At 45.1% G+C, this 19,241-nt stretch overlaps 1 protein-coding gene across 3 annotated transcripts in view; it reads right to left on the bottom strand.

Annotated features, from left to right (window-relative positions):
- The window catches only part of Cttn (cortactin), a 36,032-nt gene extending 30,199 nt beyond the window's left edge, over nucleotides 1-5,833 (bottom strand). For 2 of the 3 annotated variants that reach the window (XM_013514240.1, XM_005384232.2), the window contains exon 1: nucleotides 5,728-5,833. The gene's annotated coding sequence lies outside the window, so the exon portion shown is untranslated. Of the gene's footprint in view, nucleotides 1-5,678 lie in introns of all 3 variants that reach the window. The other variant, XM_005384233.2, reaches the window with a different exon arrangement.
- Between the last annotated feature and the right edge of the window lie 13,408 nt (nucleotides 5,834-19,241).

Here is a 19,241-nt window from a genome sequence, read left to right on the forward strand (position 1 = left end):
AGCCTCCTGAATGCTGGGATTACAGCATGTGCCACCATGCCTGGCTTGACTTGTTTTTAATCTAACTTTTTTTAGTGCTGGAGCTAAAACCCAGGGCCTTGTGCATGCTAGGGAAACACTCAAACACTGAGTTACAGTACTAGCCCCTGACTTGTTTTTAAACAATGAAATTTCTTTCAGAAAACTATCATCCTTCTCCCTCCAACTTCCCATTTCTTTTCAGTAAAGAGGTTTTTACCCTTATATCCAGGGGAAAGAACAGTAAAAATACTCAATATATACAATCCTTTCATCCCAAGTGATGAAAGGGTGCTCACAAAACTCCACTTAAAACACAATAATTCAATGAGGAGTGTCCAGGCATTTAGGAATGATTCTCTCTACAAAAAGATTAAGGGTGAAAAAAGATGTCTGCTGCCAGACTCTCTGGGCAAATCTATCTGTAGAGAGCTTTTTAGAGTACCTCAAGATTTCTCCCCAGCATAAAAAGATTTTGTAAAGAATTCTGACAGGAAGAGGGAAGATAGGAAGATCTTTATTTCACTAATTAAAAAGCTCACCACAGAGGAACTAAAGATGTTGGGGGGGCGGTGTAAAAAGATTAAGATGTGTTATCAGCATGTACCAACTGCCCATGAAGAATGTAATCATTGTGTACTGCAAACATACTAATAAAAATTTTAAAATTTTAAAAAAGAAATAAGATGTTTCAAAAGACTTATAACTACATGGCATTTCTTAATGCAAACAGAAATTATTGCCTCAGGCGCTAGTATACATTTCCTGTTTGCTATAATCCTGCTAAGTTTCCATCTCTTATTTATTCTAATTTATAATGTTGCTGGCAACAATAAAGTTTTATTATTGTGAGTTTTTACAAATAATTTAAGGGAAACATTCTTTGAAGGGATGCCTGACGTGCCTGGGAGGAAAAGCCAGTGCTACGGGTGGTGACTATCACATGAGTGACATGTGCAGAGATGGAGCCAATGGGAGGCAAGCCGAGTTCCCAGCGACCATGTACAGTTACTGAACAGGGAACAGGACTTCAGTCCCCCACATGCTGGCCAAGCCACTGACACACAACCTCCTCCCGAAGGCCACAAGTCAGCCTCAGTGGACACCACGCTGTTACATGTTACACACTGGAGGAATAAAGTCCCTTGTCCCCAGTAACCACAGGCACAGCCACTTGAATCAGCATGTAGCCCCTCCTTCCCAGGAACTAGAGGGTGGTGCCTGGCCGGGCTTCTCAATCCTTTTTATTTTCCCACCTAGGTCTTGACCCAGCTATTTGCTCCTTCTCTTTCCTCAGTCCCTGCTGGTAACCCTAACTGCTGTTGATTGCTTAGTACCTCTGGCTACTGCAACTCTACTGATTACCAGCACCTTCAAAAATCTACACAAAAAGCAAATGAAAAAAAGAATTAAGATGTGTTATGTACATGAACTACGTCCCTGTGATGAATGTAATCATTGTGCACTGCAAACGTGTACTAATGAAAAGAATCTACCCAAGGGCAGCTAGTGATACGCTCAAATCTATTCTCATTTATTATCCTATCTGCATTTTAAGTTTTAAAACTCACAAAAATAAATGACTGAAAAACCAGTATTTTTCTAATCCAAAGTTAAGGACTCTGGACTCCTACCTCATACCATACACAAAAGTTAATTCAAAAATGCACCAGGACTGAGGATATAGCTCAGTGATACAGCATTCACCTAGCATGTGCAAAGTCCTAGGTACAATCTCCAGCAGCAATAAATAAATAAATGTATGCATGTATTTATGTATGTCTTAAATAGGTTTAATTTTTGAGACCATAAGTTTGGCAATAGTTTCTTAGATATAACACCAAAAATATAAAGAAAAAAACAGACTGGACAAAATTTAACTTTGTGCTTAAGACATAAGAGAGTGAAAAGATGACTCACTGAGAGAAATCTATTTTCAAACTATGTATCTAGACTATATAAAGAATTCTTTCAATTCAATAATAAAAAAGACACATAACCCCATTTAATAACAGACAAAGAAGCTGGGCACATAGCATGCTAGGTCCAGCATTCTGAATGCTCAGGCAGGAGACTCAAGTGAGTTTGGAGTTCAGTACCAGCCTGGGCAAGATAGAGAGGCTCCCATCTTGTTTTTAAAAAGCGGGGGAGTCTGAAGGGAGGCTGGGGACGTAGTTCAGAGGTACAGTGTATGCTTAGCATATATGAGACTCTGTTGGGTTTAATCCTCAACACTTCACCAAAAAAAAAAAAAAAAATAGTAAGAGAATTAAAACCCTCCTATAGTCCTGGTGGGAATGGAAAATGGCAGTTCCTCCAAAGGCTAAATAGCTACCATATGACAGAGATTCCATTCCTAAGTATATACCCAAGAGAAATGAAAGCATAAGTCCATGTAAAAACTTGTACATGAATATTCACAGTATCATTATTCATAATAGCCAGAAAGTAAAAATAATCCAGATGTCCATCAACTGACAAACAGATGCATAACACGTGATAAAGTTACAAAATGGCAGCCAGGCGTGGCCGTGCATGCCTATAATCCCAGCACTCAGGAGGCTGAGGCAGGAGGATCCTTGCGAGTTCGAGGCCAGCCTGTGCTACAAAGTGTTGGAGACCACTACAAAGTGGTTCTGAGCTGGATTTATGTTAGCCAATTGGCTTTCCATGTTTACTTGTGAGTTGTCTGAAGCTTAGGCACCTTGTCTGGGGATGGGCAAGGGACTCATAGTAAGTATACCTCTGTGAGTCCCTGGTCATCCTGAGGCCTGTATTGGTCTGTAAACCTATGACTCCTCAAAGGACAAGATAAGATCACAGCTGAGGACATTTGGCTCCAACCCCAATTAACTACAAGACGACTGCAGCTGCAGGCTCCACAGTCCTACAATAAATACCAACCTAAAGATAAGATAGTTCTCCTCATTGACATAATTTACTACTTGGGAAAATTCTCCCAAGGTCCTTCGAGATTCCCACCTTTTCTTGAGTACCCTCCTCCTCTGTTTGAAAACCAAATAAATATGGGCTGCCCAGAGAAGCCTTTGGCTAAACTCAGAGAATACTGAAGCTGTAAGAGTTAGTCCCTCCTGGAGCCCTGAAATCATTTCCACTGTCTTTTATTTAAGCCTTCACCATCCACTTGCTTGGGAGACTGCAGGCCTGATCAGCCTGCAACAACTAACAGTTATTACCCCGATACAAAGTGAGCTCAAGGCCAGCCTGAACTAAATGGAGACCCTGTCTCAAAAAAAAAAAAAAAAGGAATATTATTCATCCATAAAAAGGAATAAAGCTCTAGCACATGTACAATGTGAATGAAACCAGACATGAAAGACTACATACAGTAATATGATTCCATTTATATGAAATGTTTAGAGTTGGCAAATCTATAGAGACAAAAGTACATTAATGGTTGCCCAGGCTTAGGGCAAGGGGAGACTGGGAAATGATGGCTAGGGTATAAGGTTTCTTTCTTTCTTAAAAAATAAAGAGGCTCTGGCTATGTAGCACAGGTTGGCCTCAAACTGCTGGACTCAAGCAATCCTTCACCCTCAGTCTCCTGAGTAGCTGGGGCAATAGGGGCACCCAGTCTAGGATTCTTTCTGATTTAATGAAACTGTTCTAAAATTGACTGTGAGGAGAGCTGTACAACTCTGTGAATACAATGAAAACCACTGAATTATACACTTTAAATGGGTGAATTGTACGGTATACAAATTATATTTCAATAAAGTTATTACCAAAAATTACTGTTCGAAGATTAAGACCTTCACCCAACACCATTAATATTAAACCTCTCTTGCAAATGCTACATACACAAAAGAAGAATGCGGAAAGACGAAGTAATCCCGCCCTGTATAAACAGGGTGAAAAATTCCAGAGAACGCTGTGACAGATGGGGTAAAAGTACCCATCCAGAATCAGCTTTCCCTTCACCTCACTCTCAGAAGAAAATCAAAAGGAACAAAAAAAGAATCTGAATAGCTAAGGTAGATGTCAGAAGGCCCACTCACATAGAGAAAGCCTCTTATCCCAGAGCACACACATTTAGGGTTCACAGGAGCCAAGCCTAAGCAGAGTGCAGTAGCCTTGCTTGGCACAGACACCCATGAAAGACAAGCTGACAGATATGCAGTCTCCTGCTATCAGTTTACCAGGTCAAGGAACGGTGTGACCCGGGGCAGTAAAGGCACTCACAAGGAAGCATACACTCAACCACATGCCTTCGGAGTACAGTCAAGGGTCTGAGTCACCAAGTATATTTCACTATATTTTGAAATGCTTTAGAGATAGGTTCAACTAAACGCCATCATTCAACACAGCACACTGACACATGACTGTAATCCTGCTACTCAGGAGGGAGGCTGAAGCAGGAGAATCTCAAATTCAAGGCTAGCCTGGGCAACTGAGCAACACCCTGTCTCAAAAAAAAATTTTTTTTAAGGGCTGGGGATGTAGTAGAGCACTTGTCTAACATGCTTCAAGGGCCCAGGTTCAAACCCCAGTATTGGCCAAAAAAAAAGTCATCTTTAGAGAGGATGAACTTACAGTTACTGGGGGGGACCTGATGAGAAATAACTGTATCCCCAATTCTTTACTCCTGCATATCTGAAAGTCCATTACACCTAAAGCTGCTTTCTTGTTTCCTCAATTTCTTCTGATGACTATTTCCCCAACCAGAGAGAGAAGGGGCACTGAGTCAAGGCCCTGGAGCGGGTGACTCACTTTAGTTCACAAACGGGACTAGTCGGCCCTCCCAGTCCACATCCCAGGCTAGCACGGCGCGGCCAGCTGGACAGAATGGCTATCGGCATCAGCAGTTAGGGTCTACTGGGTCACACCCCTGACAAAGAACCAGCCACGTCAAAACTGAGCACATCCTGCTCATGGCCAGAAAATGAAATTCCCCCTCAAGGGGCCCCGACAGGTCCCCTCCCACCCAAACGCTCCAGCAGAGAGGTTAAGGTTCGGTCGGAGCGAGATCTGTCCCGTGCACGGAAATGTAGAAGCGGAAAACGCCCAGGCATCTTTCTGGGGCCTTGGCACGCACCCAGGAGGGAAGGGCTGTTCGAGATTCCAGCTCCCCGGCGCCGCAGCATTTCCACTGACCCCATTTGCAAACCTCCCTCAGGTGCGCACGGCCAATCCCGAGCTCCGGCCCAAGGCCCGGCCGACACACTGAGCGCCCTCCCACCTCCACCCCTTCCCCGGCCCTTCGGACCCGGGCCTCTCCCCTCAGACCCCATCCTCTTACCCCATCCCCTCGGGTCCCTAACACCTCAGGCCCAGGCTCCCTCGCCGGGGCCCTGGCCCCCTTCCCCTCGAGCCCTCCCCCTCAGACCTCCTCCTCGCGTTCCGGGAAACCCCACCACCTCTGTCTCCAGGCCCCGCCCCCTCAGAGCCCTGACCCGCTCCCCGCGGGCTCCTCCGGCCCCCCCCCGTGCCCGTCCACGACCCACTCCGCCAGTGCCTGGGAGCCCGACCGCCTCGGTCCCCGGGCCTCTCCCCCTCAGGCCCCTGAACCCCTCCCCGCTGGACCCCTGGGACGCGGATGCAGGCCAGGATAGCCTCGCCTGCTCTCCCCGCAGCTCGAAACCGCGAGCGGAAGCGCGGTGAGACCGCCACTTCCTTCCCGTTCCGGGCGCTGCGCTCACCGCCCACTGGGGCTGCCCCGTCCCGGCCGCAAGAGCCGCGCTTGCTCACCGCCACCAGGTCCTCGCTGGTCAGCCGGACTCCCGCCGCGCCCGCCGCTCTCGGAGAGTCCGCTCGCTTCCGGTTCTGCGGGGGCGGGGCCGCATCCGGGTCTGCGCGAGACTCCGCCCTGGTCCCGCCCCCTATCCGCACCCGCGGGGCAGCGGCTGGGAAAACGCAGGCGCAGGCGCAGACGAGGCTGGCGAGGCGGGATAAATTTCCCTGCCCAGAATGGGTTTACTGAGCCTGCTAGGAGCGGCAGCCTAGTGCTGGGAAGTAGACAATCCAGCCTGGCGTTTCTGGATTCATATCCCTGCCCTGGCGAGAAAGGGAAAATGAGCCACACAAGGGGGACAGTGGCATGTCCTCTGAGCACTGAGGATTCTCAAGCAGGGCTGTAACCAGTCAGCAGGAGGCAACATGCCTGTACACCATCCATCCACTCATCCTTCCATCACCCACATACCCATCACTCACTCAGCCGCACATCCATCGTCCAACCACACGTCACCCATCTCTCCACACCCCCATCCATCAATTATTCATGTGTCCACCCAGGGAAGGTCAGACGTGTGTCAGAGGTAGTAAGATCAGCACACCACATGGGACTTGTCCTCAAGAACCTTCCAAAGGAAAAGGAGAGTCTGACACAGTAATGTAGATATATAATTAGGAAATGAGATGAGTATTATGAAGAAAAATAAAAAGAGTTAAGAATTATACTGGGGAGAAGATAGGATCGAACATATCTGGGTGATCAGAAATGTCCGAGCAATTCACATGAGGCAAGATCTGAAGTTCTGGAGTGAACAAGATAAAGAAGAAAGAATCTTCCAGGCAGAGAAAACAGCATGTCCACCTGAGAGTTTGCCACACCCTCTCGTCTGATAGTCACTGTGAAGCAGAGCCTGGTCCTCACACTGCAGCCAGAGCCACTGCCACAGCCACAGCCACAGCGATCTTACACCACAGATGCTCAGGCCACCCTGCCGCATGCACTCTCCAGCAAGCGCTGGTTTTGCTTCTCTGCAAATGAAAGCCATAGCATAGGCCTGACTGACAGAAAGCAGACCTGTGGTTGCTTGGGTAGAGTAGGAAAGGAAGAATGTGGACTGGCTTAGGAAAAGTAAGACTTTTGCGGGGGAGGGATGTAAATGTTCAAAACCGTTATATGATAGTTGCACAGTCCTGTGAAGATGCTAAAAAACAAACGTGCAAACTGAATTGTACATTTAAAAAAACGGTCTTTGGGCAGGGCAGAACAGTACACACCTGAGGTCCCAGCACTCAGGAGGCTGAGGCAGAAGATTGCCATGAGTTAGAGGCCAGCCTGGACTACATAGTGAGTTCAAAGCCACCCTGAAAGTACAAAGCAAGACCCTGTCTCAAAAAACAGTTTTGATACTTTTTTTTTCGGCCAGGCATGGTGGCTCATACACATAATCCCAGCACAAAGGTCTGTCCTTTCCATCGTCCCCTTTTTACCCTTGCCTTGTCCTGTACACTTCTGAGGAGCATCCTGCTAGTATTATAGACAGCTAAGTTAGGTAGAAATATAGTAGGCAGTGAGACAGGACTGGGCTGTGGAGGGAGTCAGTGCAGGAGATGAAAAGGTATCAGGACTGTGGTTGGAGGTGCATCTGAAGATCAAAGTCACAATGGCTAGTTTTACATACATCCCTAAGGGATGAATGGAGACCTGTCACCCTTTAGAGATTTCCCATTATCTCATTGGGGTGGGCCATCCTCTCCCATCTACTAAGACTAAGACTACTAAGACTTTGACTGCTAAAACTAAAGACTAAGCCTGACCAAGGTTAATGATGTCATTCATGTACCCTTGCTACCATTGGATCAGTATTACTGTCTTGGTTACTTTCCTCTCATTGCTGGGACAAAATACCTGACACCCAAAATGAAGGAAGAAAAGGTTTATTACAGTTTGTGGAGGTTTCAGTCCATACTTGGCAGATTGCAAGGCAGAGTGGCACATGGCAGAGGGCTACAGCTGATAGCGGCAGAACACAGTCAAGCAACAAGCACAAAAGCCAGGAATCACCCCAAGCAGCCTCTTGGTCTCCCTTATATATGCAAACTATCCACCCCAGGGCGGGTGTAGCTCTCACACCCATAATCAATCAAACTTTAAAAGCCTGCCCCATGGCCACAGGAGGCTTTAGGGGGACACACAGACACAAACCATAACAATTACCTAAGCGACTATACTTGAAATCTTATTGGTTGATCATAATTTTGACCCATGATTTTGCTCTATAAAACTTCCTTTGAGCGGTGGGCTGGTTGGCAAATCATCCAGGACCCCTCCTGTCTCTCAGGAGCTAATCCTATTCCCTATTTCCCCACCCGTATTCTCCTCTCCTTCTCTCCAATAAATCTGCCTACTCTTAGCCTCTGTTGTTCCTTACAATTCATTCTTCAACTTCAGGGGACACACACTTGGCGTATTTTACATCTAACATTTCCCCTCTGTCATTAGGACTCCTGCTTACTGCAGCCAGGACACTTGCTTGTGACTGTGTCAACCAGATGGCACTTGGCCTGGGATTCGAAAAAGCGCCATCTGGTTGACAAAGTCACAACATAGTCAGCGGCCTCGGTAGGGTCAGGGGACAGAAAAACTCCTGGGGCCTTAACCTCCTACTTAACAAAACATAAGTTTCTTTTGAGGCAGTCAGAGCTCTAAGAGTGTTTTCTGCTAAAAAACTGTGACTTCACTTGGGCCTACAGTTAGCTGCCCAAGAGATAACTAAAAGTAAAACAAAACTTGACCTTCATTTCGTGAAACTCTGGGTCAAATCCTTTTCAGCTCTGTCTATAGACATGTTAGTCATTAGGAAGTGTTTGTCTAAGTTGGCAAAACAAGATTTATTGGCCCTAAATTTACCTAGCCTATCTCATTACACTTCAAGGCTGGCAGCACCAGGATAAGAGATATACGGGGACATTCAGCTACACCCAAACTCCACTGCCCTAAAGCTATGGTCACCTTGGATTCCAGCAAAGCCTTGCACAACTGAAACTGCCCTTCAAGCCATGAAGATCCCTCCCATGGGAACTGGATTCAACCTGAGCTACAGAACCAGGACAGAGAGAATAATCAACTGGACCTCAGCCCACCGTAACCCTTAAAAGCTGACCTCCCCCTTTGGCAGTTCCCTCCAGCTCCCACCTAAGCCGGAGTCTTTCCCCTATCTTCTTTTATCTGTCAATTAAAGCTTTTCTCCTACAAATTTGTGCTGTAATTTTAATTTCAGTTGTCACTAAAGCAAGGACCCACATGGACATGTCCCACCTCTCCCCTACTTGGGGATCTGCTTTCCCTCTGCTGGTTCCTGCTCAGCCAGCTGAGGGAAGGTGCGGGCTCACCCCTCCCCCCGACTGTATCCCCTCTGGCCTCACTTCCCACCTTCTGCCAGCAACCTAGAACAAAATCACATTGGACTAGGCTGGAAAACATGGCCACTCCTGGGCCAATCAGTGCTTAGACAGAGCAGTGTGCTGATTGGCTGAGCTCTAGAGTCTGATAAGGCTCAGATATGGACTGGATAGGGGTAAAGAAAGGAGGGACAAAAGTGGAAGCACAGTTGAGGAGTCCACTTTTCAGAGTGAAAGAGAGTGCTTTGAATAATATTCTGCACCTCTGGCAGCAGAGGAGTTTCAGAAGTGGGGTCTTCCCCATTTGCTGTGTGTCTTCAGGTAGGGCACACACCCTCTCTGATCTTCTCCATCTCTCAGTGAAATGGAGATGTCCCTGGCCAGCCTGCCTGCCTTAGACTTTTGCTGCTGCAAACTCATGTCTAACACTTGTGGGGCACTTTCTGCATGTCAGGTGTGGTCTATCAAGCCACATGCTTTATCTAGTTTGTTCCCCTTCTTACAACTCCAGAATGCTCACTGCTGATGGAGAGATTAAGGCTCAGAAAAGCACAGAAAGAGTCCACTGCCACACAACATGCAGGCGGTGGTGAAATTTGAATTAGATCATCAGCCTCCAGAGCCTCCGTACCAGACACCTGTCACCTGTCTCACGTGGTAAGTAAAATCCTTCAGGGAGGTTCCTCAGAAAGGGAGGCTGCCACGGCAACTAGCCCCATACTTGACTGTGCACCCTGCCACATGGCTTCTGTCATATACAGATGTGGAAAACAAGTCTTTCTATCTGTCTGGCCCTGATGCTGTCCTCACATATGCTCCATTTTCCCCCACTTCTGTGCCCTAGCGTGAACTCCTCCCTCTTCCTGGAAACCCCTTCTTACCTCAATGTCCTTTTCTGGCCTGTAAGACAGGAGAGAAAGTCATGAAGGTCTCCAAAATGTACCTTTATTCCACAGCTGCCCAAATGCCTTGCAGCCAGTCGGGCTGTATTAGGCTTTGCTTTCAGTGAAATAGGCTTTAGTCATGGACCTATCCCAAGTGACCCAAATCTAGAGCCTCTCTGGATGGCTCCACTCCCCTGCTGCCCTCCACATCCGGGTCCAGAAGGGCCTCCTCCTGTATCCATGGCCAAACGGAAAGTGAGTTGCTACGGTGTACAAGCCTTTGTTTCTTTAGACGCAACCTCACCAGGCCCTTAGCAGGTTCAGCTCCTGTGCTGCTCCTCATGCTGCAGCTACACCCTGAGAAAGTTGCTTCCAGATGGCATATTCCTTCCTATTCTTGATTTCTGTTTTGAGTAAAGCATGCTGAGATGACAACACCAAAAACCACTGGTGCTGAAGGCTGCCAACAGCTGGGGGTGGTCACAGTGAAGGTGACAGGTAGGAGAGAACAATGGAGAGTAATAAAAAATAGCCATGACCTGCCAACTCCAGTGGCTGGAAGAGATCCAAAACCTGCTGTAGCTGCTGGCTCCAAGTGGCAAAGAGGGCCATAAACACTAAAAGAGCTGATAGGCACTAGCACCCAAAGCCTAAGCTATTAACACTTAAAGAGCTATATTTTGCCTATTTGTAATTTTTATACGAATTGAGCAAGAACCCTGAGCTGTTTGGTTACATCTTGGAAGCTGTTGGCAGGAGGGTCTGACCCTGCAGAGTGCCTTGAAGTTGCAGTCCTCATTGGGCACAAGAAGCAGCCCACATCTAACTTCAATCTTGTATGAAACTAACAACTCATGTTAGTCAGAAACACCTTGTCTTTTGATATAGGGTCTCTTTAACTTACTCAGGCAGCCCTGAACTTGGAATCTTCCTGCCTCAGCCTCCTGAGTAGTTGGGACTACAGGGATGTACCATGCCTGGCTCACATATCATTGTTAAAGTCCAACTCAAAAACCATCTCTCTGGTATTGTTTTTTGGACCTCAGCTTGATGTGCCACAGTTTCCTCCAATGTGTTCAAAACTGCACCTTCCTGGATCTCTTCCCTTCCTCTCCCTCTCCTCCAACTCTTCCATCTTTCTGGCTTCATATGAGCATCTACCCAGGCGCTCAGAATAAGGAAAAAATCCAAACTTTAGAAGAGCCAAAAGTGATTATTGGGTGTCCTTTCAACAAGATGCTGGGGCCTGTGATGACCATCTGTTACACTGGGGTGCCTATCTTTGTGGCTTAGTTTGTTTTTGTGGTGCTGTGGATCAAGCCTAGGGTATCTGTTTGCATCCTCCCTCAGCTGAATAATACAATATGAAAATGTGCTTACTTAAAAATATATGGTCAAAAAGAGAATTAGTGCTTTGGAAGCTATTACTGAGGGATGCCACAGAATAAAAACCCAGATTCAGGGGCTGGACCTGAGCCGCGCAGGCGCCTAGGAGGCGGGCAGTTGGTACCGGGAAGCCACACAGCAGCTTCTGCTGGCGAGCACTGGCCCTAAAGCCAGCCGCCACCATGTGGTCAAGAACTATCATGGCACAAAGAAGCAATGACACAATTGGCCCGCCATGCGCCAGCCACGGAGGCCTGCCTGGGGACGTGCATGAATCATCCTGACACAGAGAAAACCCTGGGAATACATGCCACACAACAGGTTGCTCTTGCCCCTGCTGTTGAGAACCAGAAATGTCCAGAGTCAACAGAGAAGCAGCTGCTGAACAAGGACTCAGACCTTGTTCAGACCTTGTTCAGAATACAGACTATGCCTAAAGACTAAGAGGTCTAGTTGACCAGGGTCAAGAGAGCTGTTCAGAAGCTGGAAACCAGAAGGACACTGTGCAATACCTGGGGAGACCCCCTGGAAGCCATTCTTCCCATGACAGTACGGGCTGCAGTGGAGGAGCACATGGAGCTCCGGAGAGGTCTACACCAAGATTCCTGCTGCCTGTGCTGACGGCTGGGGAGAGGACACTAAGTGGTTGTGGGGTCCCAATGTGCTGGGAGGCTGGAGAGAAAAAGCTACAAAAAATGGCTTTCACCGCAGATGGCTCACTTGAGATGTTAGTAAGGATTGCCTCCTCAGTATTCTATAGCCTTGATGAGGAGGCCAAGGAGAGAAAACAAAGAGACCAAGCAAAAGCAGCTGCTTTTGCTGCAGCACTAAGAGAAACAGACCCTGTCTGATTCTAGGGCCCCAAGAAGAACTCAATGACCACATTCATCTGCTACCGCTGTTAAAAGCTAGGCCACCTCAAGAGGAACTGCCCTAAGAAGCCCCCTGGGCCATGCCTTGAATGCAAAGGTGACCACTGGAGATCGGTCTGCCCTCTGAAGCAGAGGCCCCACAGCTCAGACCCATCCTACCAGTTAGTCTTAACAGCAGTGAGGGGGCCCAAGGCACACTCTGCCTTCTCCCTCTGGCCAGACTGTCATCTCCATGGGGGAGCCCCAGGTAACCATGGAAACCATAGAGGAAAAAGAAAACAGCCTGTTGCTAGACACAGGTGCAAGTCTCTCAGTCCTTCTTTTCAATCCTGGCCTTCCTTCCAGCCATCACACCTCAGTGAACAGAGTCACTTGTGAGGAGGTAATACACTATTTTTCACAACCATTAGGCTGTAACTACTTGTTAGATCCTTCTTGCGTATCTCTGTCTTCCCAAGAAACCACTTCGAAGATACCACCATGTATTATAGCAGCCACTGATATTTTCCTATTAATCTGTCCATAACTCTGTAATGTTTATATTGTTCCTATGCTATTTTGTAAATGGATGTATGTTTATTACTATGTGTTTCCTACAGCAACCATTGAGAATAGTCAATGAATATTCATTTGGTCACTCATGTATAGCTCTATTTATTTTCTTTAGAAACCACTTGAGGATACCAAAGTATAATACAACAATCAGTGATAATAACCTACCACTTTTGTCTGTAACTATTATTTGTCTATTTGCTTTCCTGAGAAACTATCTTGTAGATAACAATATGTAAAACAACAACCATTGATAATTTCCCACCACTTTGTCTGTAATTCGGTAAGCCCCCCTATTACTATGCTATCCTTCTTTTACTGTTTAAAATAACAACAACAACAAAAAAAAAAAAGATTCAAAGCAATATAAAAGAGGAAACAGTATGTAAATGATATAAAAACAATGACAAAATTCCCAATCTGCTTTTGTTTTTTGTTGTTTTGGGGGTTGAAACCAGCAGAACTCTACCACTGAGCTACACCCTTAGCCCTTTTATTTTTTAAGACAGAGTCTCAATAAATTGCTCAGGCTAGCCTTGAACTTGCAATCCTCCTGCCTCAGCCTCCTGAGTGGCTGTAATTATAGGTATGTGCTACTACACCCAGCTCCAATATGTATTTGACAGTAGTTCTAAAAGCAGGGAATAGAAAGCATGGTGGAAAAGTGATACTTAAAGGAATTACAAATGTGTTTCTAATAATTAAAGTTGAGAGTATGCAAACAAAAAATGATCTTCAATTCCCACGAGAATTTAAACCCCTTAGAAACTTCTCAGTGAAAATATTATGTTCTCAAGAATAAACAGAAGAATCATAAAAATCACCACAGCAGAAAAGGAGTTTGCAAAAGAATGGCAATTAGCCTCCCCACACACTTGTGTTAGGTCCAGTAAATGTCAGAAGAGAAGGAATGGTATCTTCAATGTGTTGAGAGAAAATAACTCAATGTGGACTCTGACAAAGGTTTCCAGCAGTGTGCAGTAGATCATTACCAAGTGACACTTGACTTCTAGCCTCCATGTCACGAGATAATAAATGTCTGTTGCTTAAACCAACTGTCCCAGGTGCTTTTTATGCAGTCAGAGCGAACCAACACAGCCCTCTAGGAATTGTGTTTCCTGTGTGTGCATCTCTTTGGCATATGTTTTCAAAAAACCCGTCCCTGGTGTATGAGAACTGGGCTCCACTTTTGGGAAAATAATGGAGTGGTGAGGAACATCAACTCAGCCTCTTCAAGATTTGGAATCCAGACACTGGAAAATAACTTGGGGGAGAAAAAGGAGATCCCCAGAATCAAGAAAGGATCTGACAGGAAAATAAAAACCAACAAAGAAACTGAAGTGAGAGAACACAACATGGAGGAGGGCAGAGACTGTGCTTTCTCCCGGCTCCTGGCTCCTGGCTTTTGGGAAAGGGAAACCGAATCTACAGAGACACAGCGAAAGCTGGGGATTCCAGGGGCCCCCAGGGAGAAGCATGATGGTGGAACAGACTCATGAGTGCTGGGATCTGCAAGGAGGGCACGGGATTCTGCTCCCACATGAGTCCTTTGACAGGCAACAGCTGGTGAGTTACTACCATCCAAGGGGCTGCCACATTCCTGAAGAGAGTGCCTGGTCAGACACCATTATGGGAAAGGGTTGAATTTTGAAATGGACTCAGGGCAGCCTTGGGACAGCTTCCCTTCAAGGCTCCCAGTGTCACTTATATCCCCACAGTGACTGGGTAAGAGACAGCCACAGTAGACAGCCATGGTCAGGAAACAGGATAGAAAGAGACCCCTGACGGGTTTGAGCTAAAGGACACAGGTACCACCCCCACAGCCAGAGGCTAGGCCCAGCCTGAGTTGCTCTGGCTTTGAAACTCACCACACTGGTGCCCTCACTTTAATCCTACTGCCTGCTGGTGCCTGCATTCAACGTGGATCTGGGGTCTGACTGCCTTCCTTATCTACAAGCACGAGCAGGGACATGTATTGACTTGGACACTGCCTCAAAATTATATATCCTGGAGGAAAACCACACATTCAAAAATCACAGAGAAATTTGTTTCTTTTCTTCGTTTTGTGTGTGTGTGTGTGTGTGTGTGTGTGTGTGTGTGTGTGTTGTTTTTTGTTTGTTTGGTTTTGCTTCCTCCTTCACACCCCCTTTTTCTTCTTTCTTTTCCTTTCTTCACCAGATTACTGGGGTTTGGGGGAATTTTCCTCTGGCATTCCTTGATTATCTCTTCTTCAATTTTTTTTTTCATTTTTTCCTCTTCTCCCTTTCAATTCTACTCCTTACTTTTTTATTTTTATTCTCCATATAATTTTTTCTCCTTTTTTAACAGTTTATTTCATAATACTTAAGTAGCCATGTGTACATGTTTAAAACTGTCACATCACTACTTCTTATTAGATTTTACCTTTTCTCCTGTAAACACTGTTTTATAGATAAGCCTGGAAAAACATTATAGGAGTACACTACCTTCTTTATCAATAAGTTAGTGCAAGGCCTGGCGTGGCGGCACATGCCTGTAATCCCAGCACTCAGGAGGCTGAGGCAGGAGGATCATTGTAAGTTCAAGACCAGCCTGGGCTACAAAGTAAGCTCAAGGCTGGCTGGAACTGCATATCGAGACCTTGTCTCAAAAACACACACACACAAAAGTTAGTGCAAGATAGATTATTGCATGTTGGCATTTTCCTGACATTGAAGTATGTATGGCATTAACAATAAAGAGAAAAATACTAAGTCACCTAGTTCCAAAACTAGGTAGAGAGTTAGGATGGAAAGTACGTGGCTGGATGAACATTTTTGAAATTTTCATCCAAGTTAAACATCAAGAAATTTTCTATATAGTAAATAACCCTGGAGAAACACTGCTTTGATGGTGTACCATAAGCAAACATCCCCAGATGAAGCAAGTCCTTTACAGTGGTCACATAAAGTATTTGCTCCAACTAGAAAGGGCTTCACTGGAAATGTAAGTGTCAGAAAGAAAAGCTAGAGGGGAAAATGTGATCCAAGAGGTCTTGTAACTACCCACAGCCTTAAAGATAGAAAGTTGCTGCTTCCTCTGTCAGCAGAGGAAAAGTGAGATTGGCTGGTGAAACTGAGGTCAGCGTTCGCCTTCACAGGGCAGAATTCCTCAGCTGCACCCTGGGAGTTGTGGCCTTGAGTGTGAGGCTGGAGAGAGGTCAGAGCAGGGGCTCCAGGCCCCCCCGCCCCTTTCTAGCCTCAGCCAGAGGGCCTAGCCTAGAGCGTACTCCTTGGGGGTCCTGAGGTTGAGGACACAGGCAAAGCCCCCTCTTTACCTCATTGCAGAGGCGAGGCCAAGCAGGGAGGGGACAGAAGGGCGACAATGGCCTCAAGTGTCCTCCTGCTGAAGCTCCTCCTGGGAGCTGCAGCCAACTGAATGAACCCTGGCTTCCAGAACCATCAAGAGAAAAACACACACAGCTCCTGTAAAAAAAAGCCCACACCACCAGTAATTCATAATCCAGGGGACCATGCTCCCTCTTTTTTTTATCTTCAATTTCTCATCAGTTTTTTCTGTTATCTTCACCTAATTCTATAAATATCCTCCTATTCCAACAGAATCCTTTGTACCCCTTCTCTCTCCTTCTCACATCATATAGTTTCAAATTTTCCCTCTTGCATTCCCCCATTGCCAACTCCCCATATCTTTAATAGTGTAACCATAAAGCTTTTCAAATCTTCTCATAGTTGACTCTATAAAAATACTGTTGAATTCTTTTCTACCCATAGCAGAGATTTAGCTATTGCATTTAGTACATATTAGCTTCTAAGTCAATATCTGGATTGTTTTACTGTTTACATTATAATTGAGGGTTTCTTCTCTATGGTTAAGGGAGGTACATAACTGGTTCCTATGGTATGTTACTATCCAATTTTTCTTGACCAATACTACTCTAGCTGATGGTTACTTGATATTACCAGGGTCACATAATTGCTATTAATGGGTTTTCTCTATAAGCCAACACTTAAGATTACCTTTGTGACACTAACAGTACTAGTGTACATTCCCAGAGAACTTGGTGTTGGGCCATTTACACTATATTGATACCCCCCTCCAAGTCAGCTGAGGTGGTCAGATCTTGGAGATGAGGCAAAGGACTATACAGTGATACCTTGATTCACAAATGCTTTTGTTTGCAAATAATTTGGTTTCCAAATAGAAGTGTTTGGCAAAGTTCTGTTTTGTTTATGAACTCTGCATCTGGTGACCAACAGGACTGCAGCCATCTTTTTTTGCAAGAACATAACTGTGGCCATTTTCCTCAGAATCATGGAACTGATTAAGTTTGTGAACCGAAGTACCACTGTAGTTAGCCCAAAATGTGGCACTGAAAAGTAACTATCTAAAAAGCTTTCTATACTAGCAACAAAGTCATTACACTATAAGCATCCACAAACCTTAGCACAAAATGAAACAAATAAAAATCCCAAGAGATGCATGAGAAGAAAAGGCAACAAAATGTCTCCCCAAATCTCTCAACTTCTCTGAAGCCAATCCTGGGGATAGAGGAGAACAGCATAAGCCACACACCTGAATTATTTGAAAGGAGGTTAGAAAACAGATCAAAGAGGCAATCAGCAGGATCACAGAAGATATAACTAAGCAGATAATGGAAGTAATAACCAAAGTGATCCAGAAGCTTTCCAAAGACACTAATAAAAAATTAGCTAAGTGTCTTCGTTACTTTTCTCTCATTGCTGAGACAAAATACCCAATGCCCAAAATTAAGGCAGGAAAGGTTTATTTAGCTCACAGTTTGTAGGAGTTTCAGTCCATACTCAACTGGCTCTAAGGCAGAGCTGCACATGGCAGAGGGCAACAGTTCATAGTGGTGGAAGACAGCAAAAGCAACAAGAGCACAAAGGGAAGGGCTGGGGATGTAGCTCAGTGGCACAAGTGCCTGCTTGGCAAGAGTAAGGTCCTGAGTTTGATCCCCAGTACAACAAAAAAGAAAAGATTTACAAATGCCAGGCAAATGGGCTTAACATTTAAGGCTAGGGATGTGGCTCAGTGGTGGGGATTTTGCCTTCCTATACACAAAGCCCTGAGTTCGATCTCCAGTACTACCAATAAAAAAAAAAACAAAAAAAAAGATTTTTGAGCCCAGTGTGGTAGTGCATGCCTGTAAGCCCAGCACTCAGGAGGCTGAGGCAGGAGGATCATTGTGAGTTTGTGGCCAGCCTGGGCTACAAAGTGAGCTCAAGGCTGGCCAGAACTGCATATCGAGACCCTGTCTCAAAAAAAAAAAAAGAAGATAAGCAGGCCTCTTTTCTTCCTTACATTGTATGCTGTCTCAGTGCCCTCACCGTCTAAGTGCCTTCCTCTTGCACACCTCAGGATGAATACCAAAAACATTCTAGAGCAGGAATGGCATGTGCTTTTCACCCCAGGATGTAGAACTGCCAAGTCACTTAGCCAAACCTCTAGACTCCTCAAGTTGACACAATGCATCAACCATAAAACTAAGCTAAACAAAATTATACAAAACATTAATGACCAGTTTAGCAACAAAAGAATGAGAGTCCATGAAAAGGTTTAAATCACAAATCCAGGAGATTAAAAATTATGTTGAAAGTATGAGCAGCAGAAGTCACCAGCATAGGAACAGAATTTCAGAACTAGAAGACAGTGATGCCTTCAGAAACCAACTACTCAAACCAACAAGTGAACATGAAAAATGGATCCAACAGCTAGCTAGTCAAAAACGACTAAGAGTAATTGGAATAAGTAAAAAATCAGAAGACAACACAAATAGCATAAAAAAAGACTCATATAAAGGGCAGAAAACTCCCCAGATACAGGAAAAGAAACAAGCATCACAAATAAGTGAGGCATATCGAACTCCAAATAGCCATGACCAAAAGAGAACTTCACTATACTTTTAGTACCAGAAACTTATCACAGGGACAAAATCTTAAATGCTGCTAGAGAAAGCCGCAAATCACATGTAAAGGTAAACCCATTAAAATTCACAAGACTTCTCAACACAAAATTAAAGGCCAGGAGGGCTTGAAGGGAAATGTTTCAAACCCTAAAAGATAAGTTCCAAACCTGATTGATGTATCTCGCAAAACTTTTCTTCATAAATGATGGGGAGATAAGGTATTTCCATGACAAGGAACACCTCAAAAAATTCATGATCACCAAATCAGCATTACAAAAAAATTTGAAGGATATTACTAGAAAGAAACAATAAAGCCAACAATGTAAGTAAAAAAGAATAAATATACCTGGTGGGATGAGCAATTAAGCAAAAAGAGAAAAAAAGAAAATCAGCAACAGGAAAATAATGCAATGACAATAAGTCATCAATATGTTTCAGTAATAACTCTCAAAATGAATAATTTCAATTCCCCAACCAAAAGACACAGATTGGCAGAATTGATCCATAAACAAAATCCAATGATATGCACCA

The sequence above is a fragment of the Chinchilla lanigera genome, unplaced genomic scaffold (assembly GCF_000276665.1).
Source record: "Chinchilla lanigera isolate Chin_1 unplaced genomic scaffold, ChiLan1.0 scaffold00021, whole genome shotgun sequence".
Taxonomy (NCBI): Eukaryota; Metazoa; Chordata; class Mammalia; order Rodentia; family Chinchillidae; genus Chinchilla; species Chinchilla lanigera.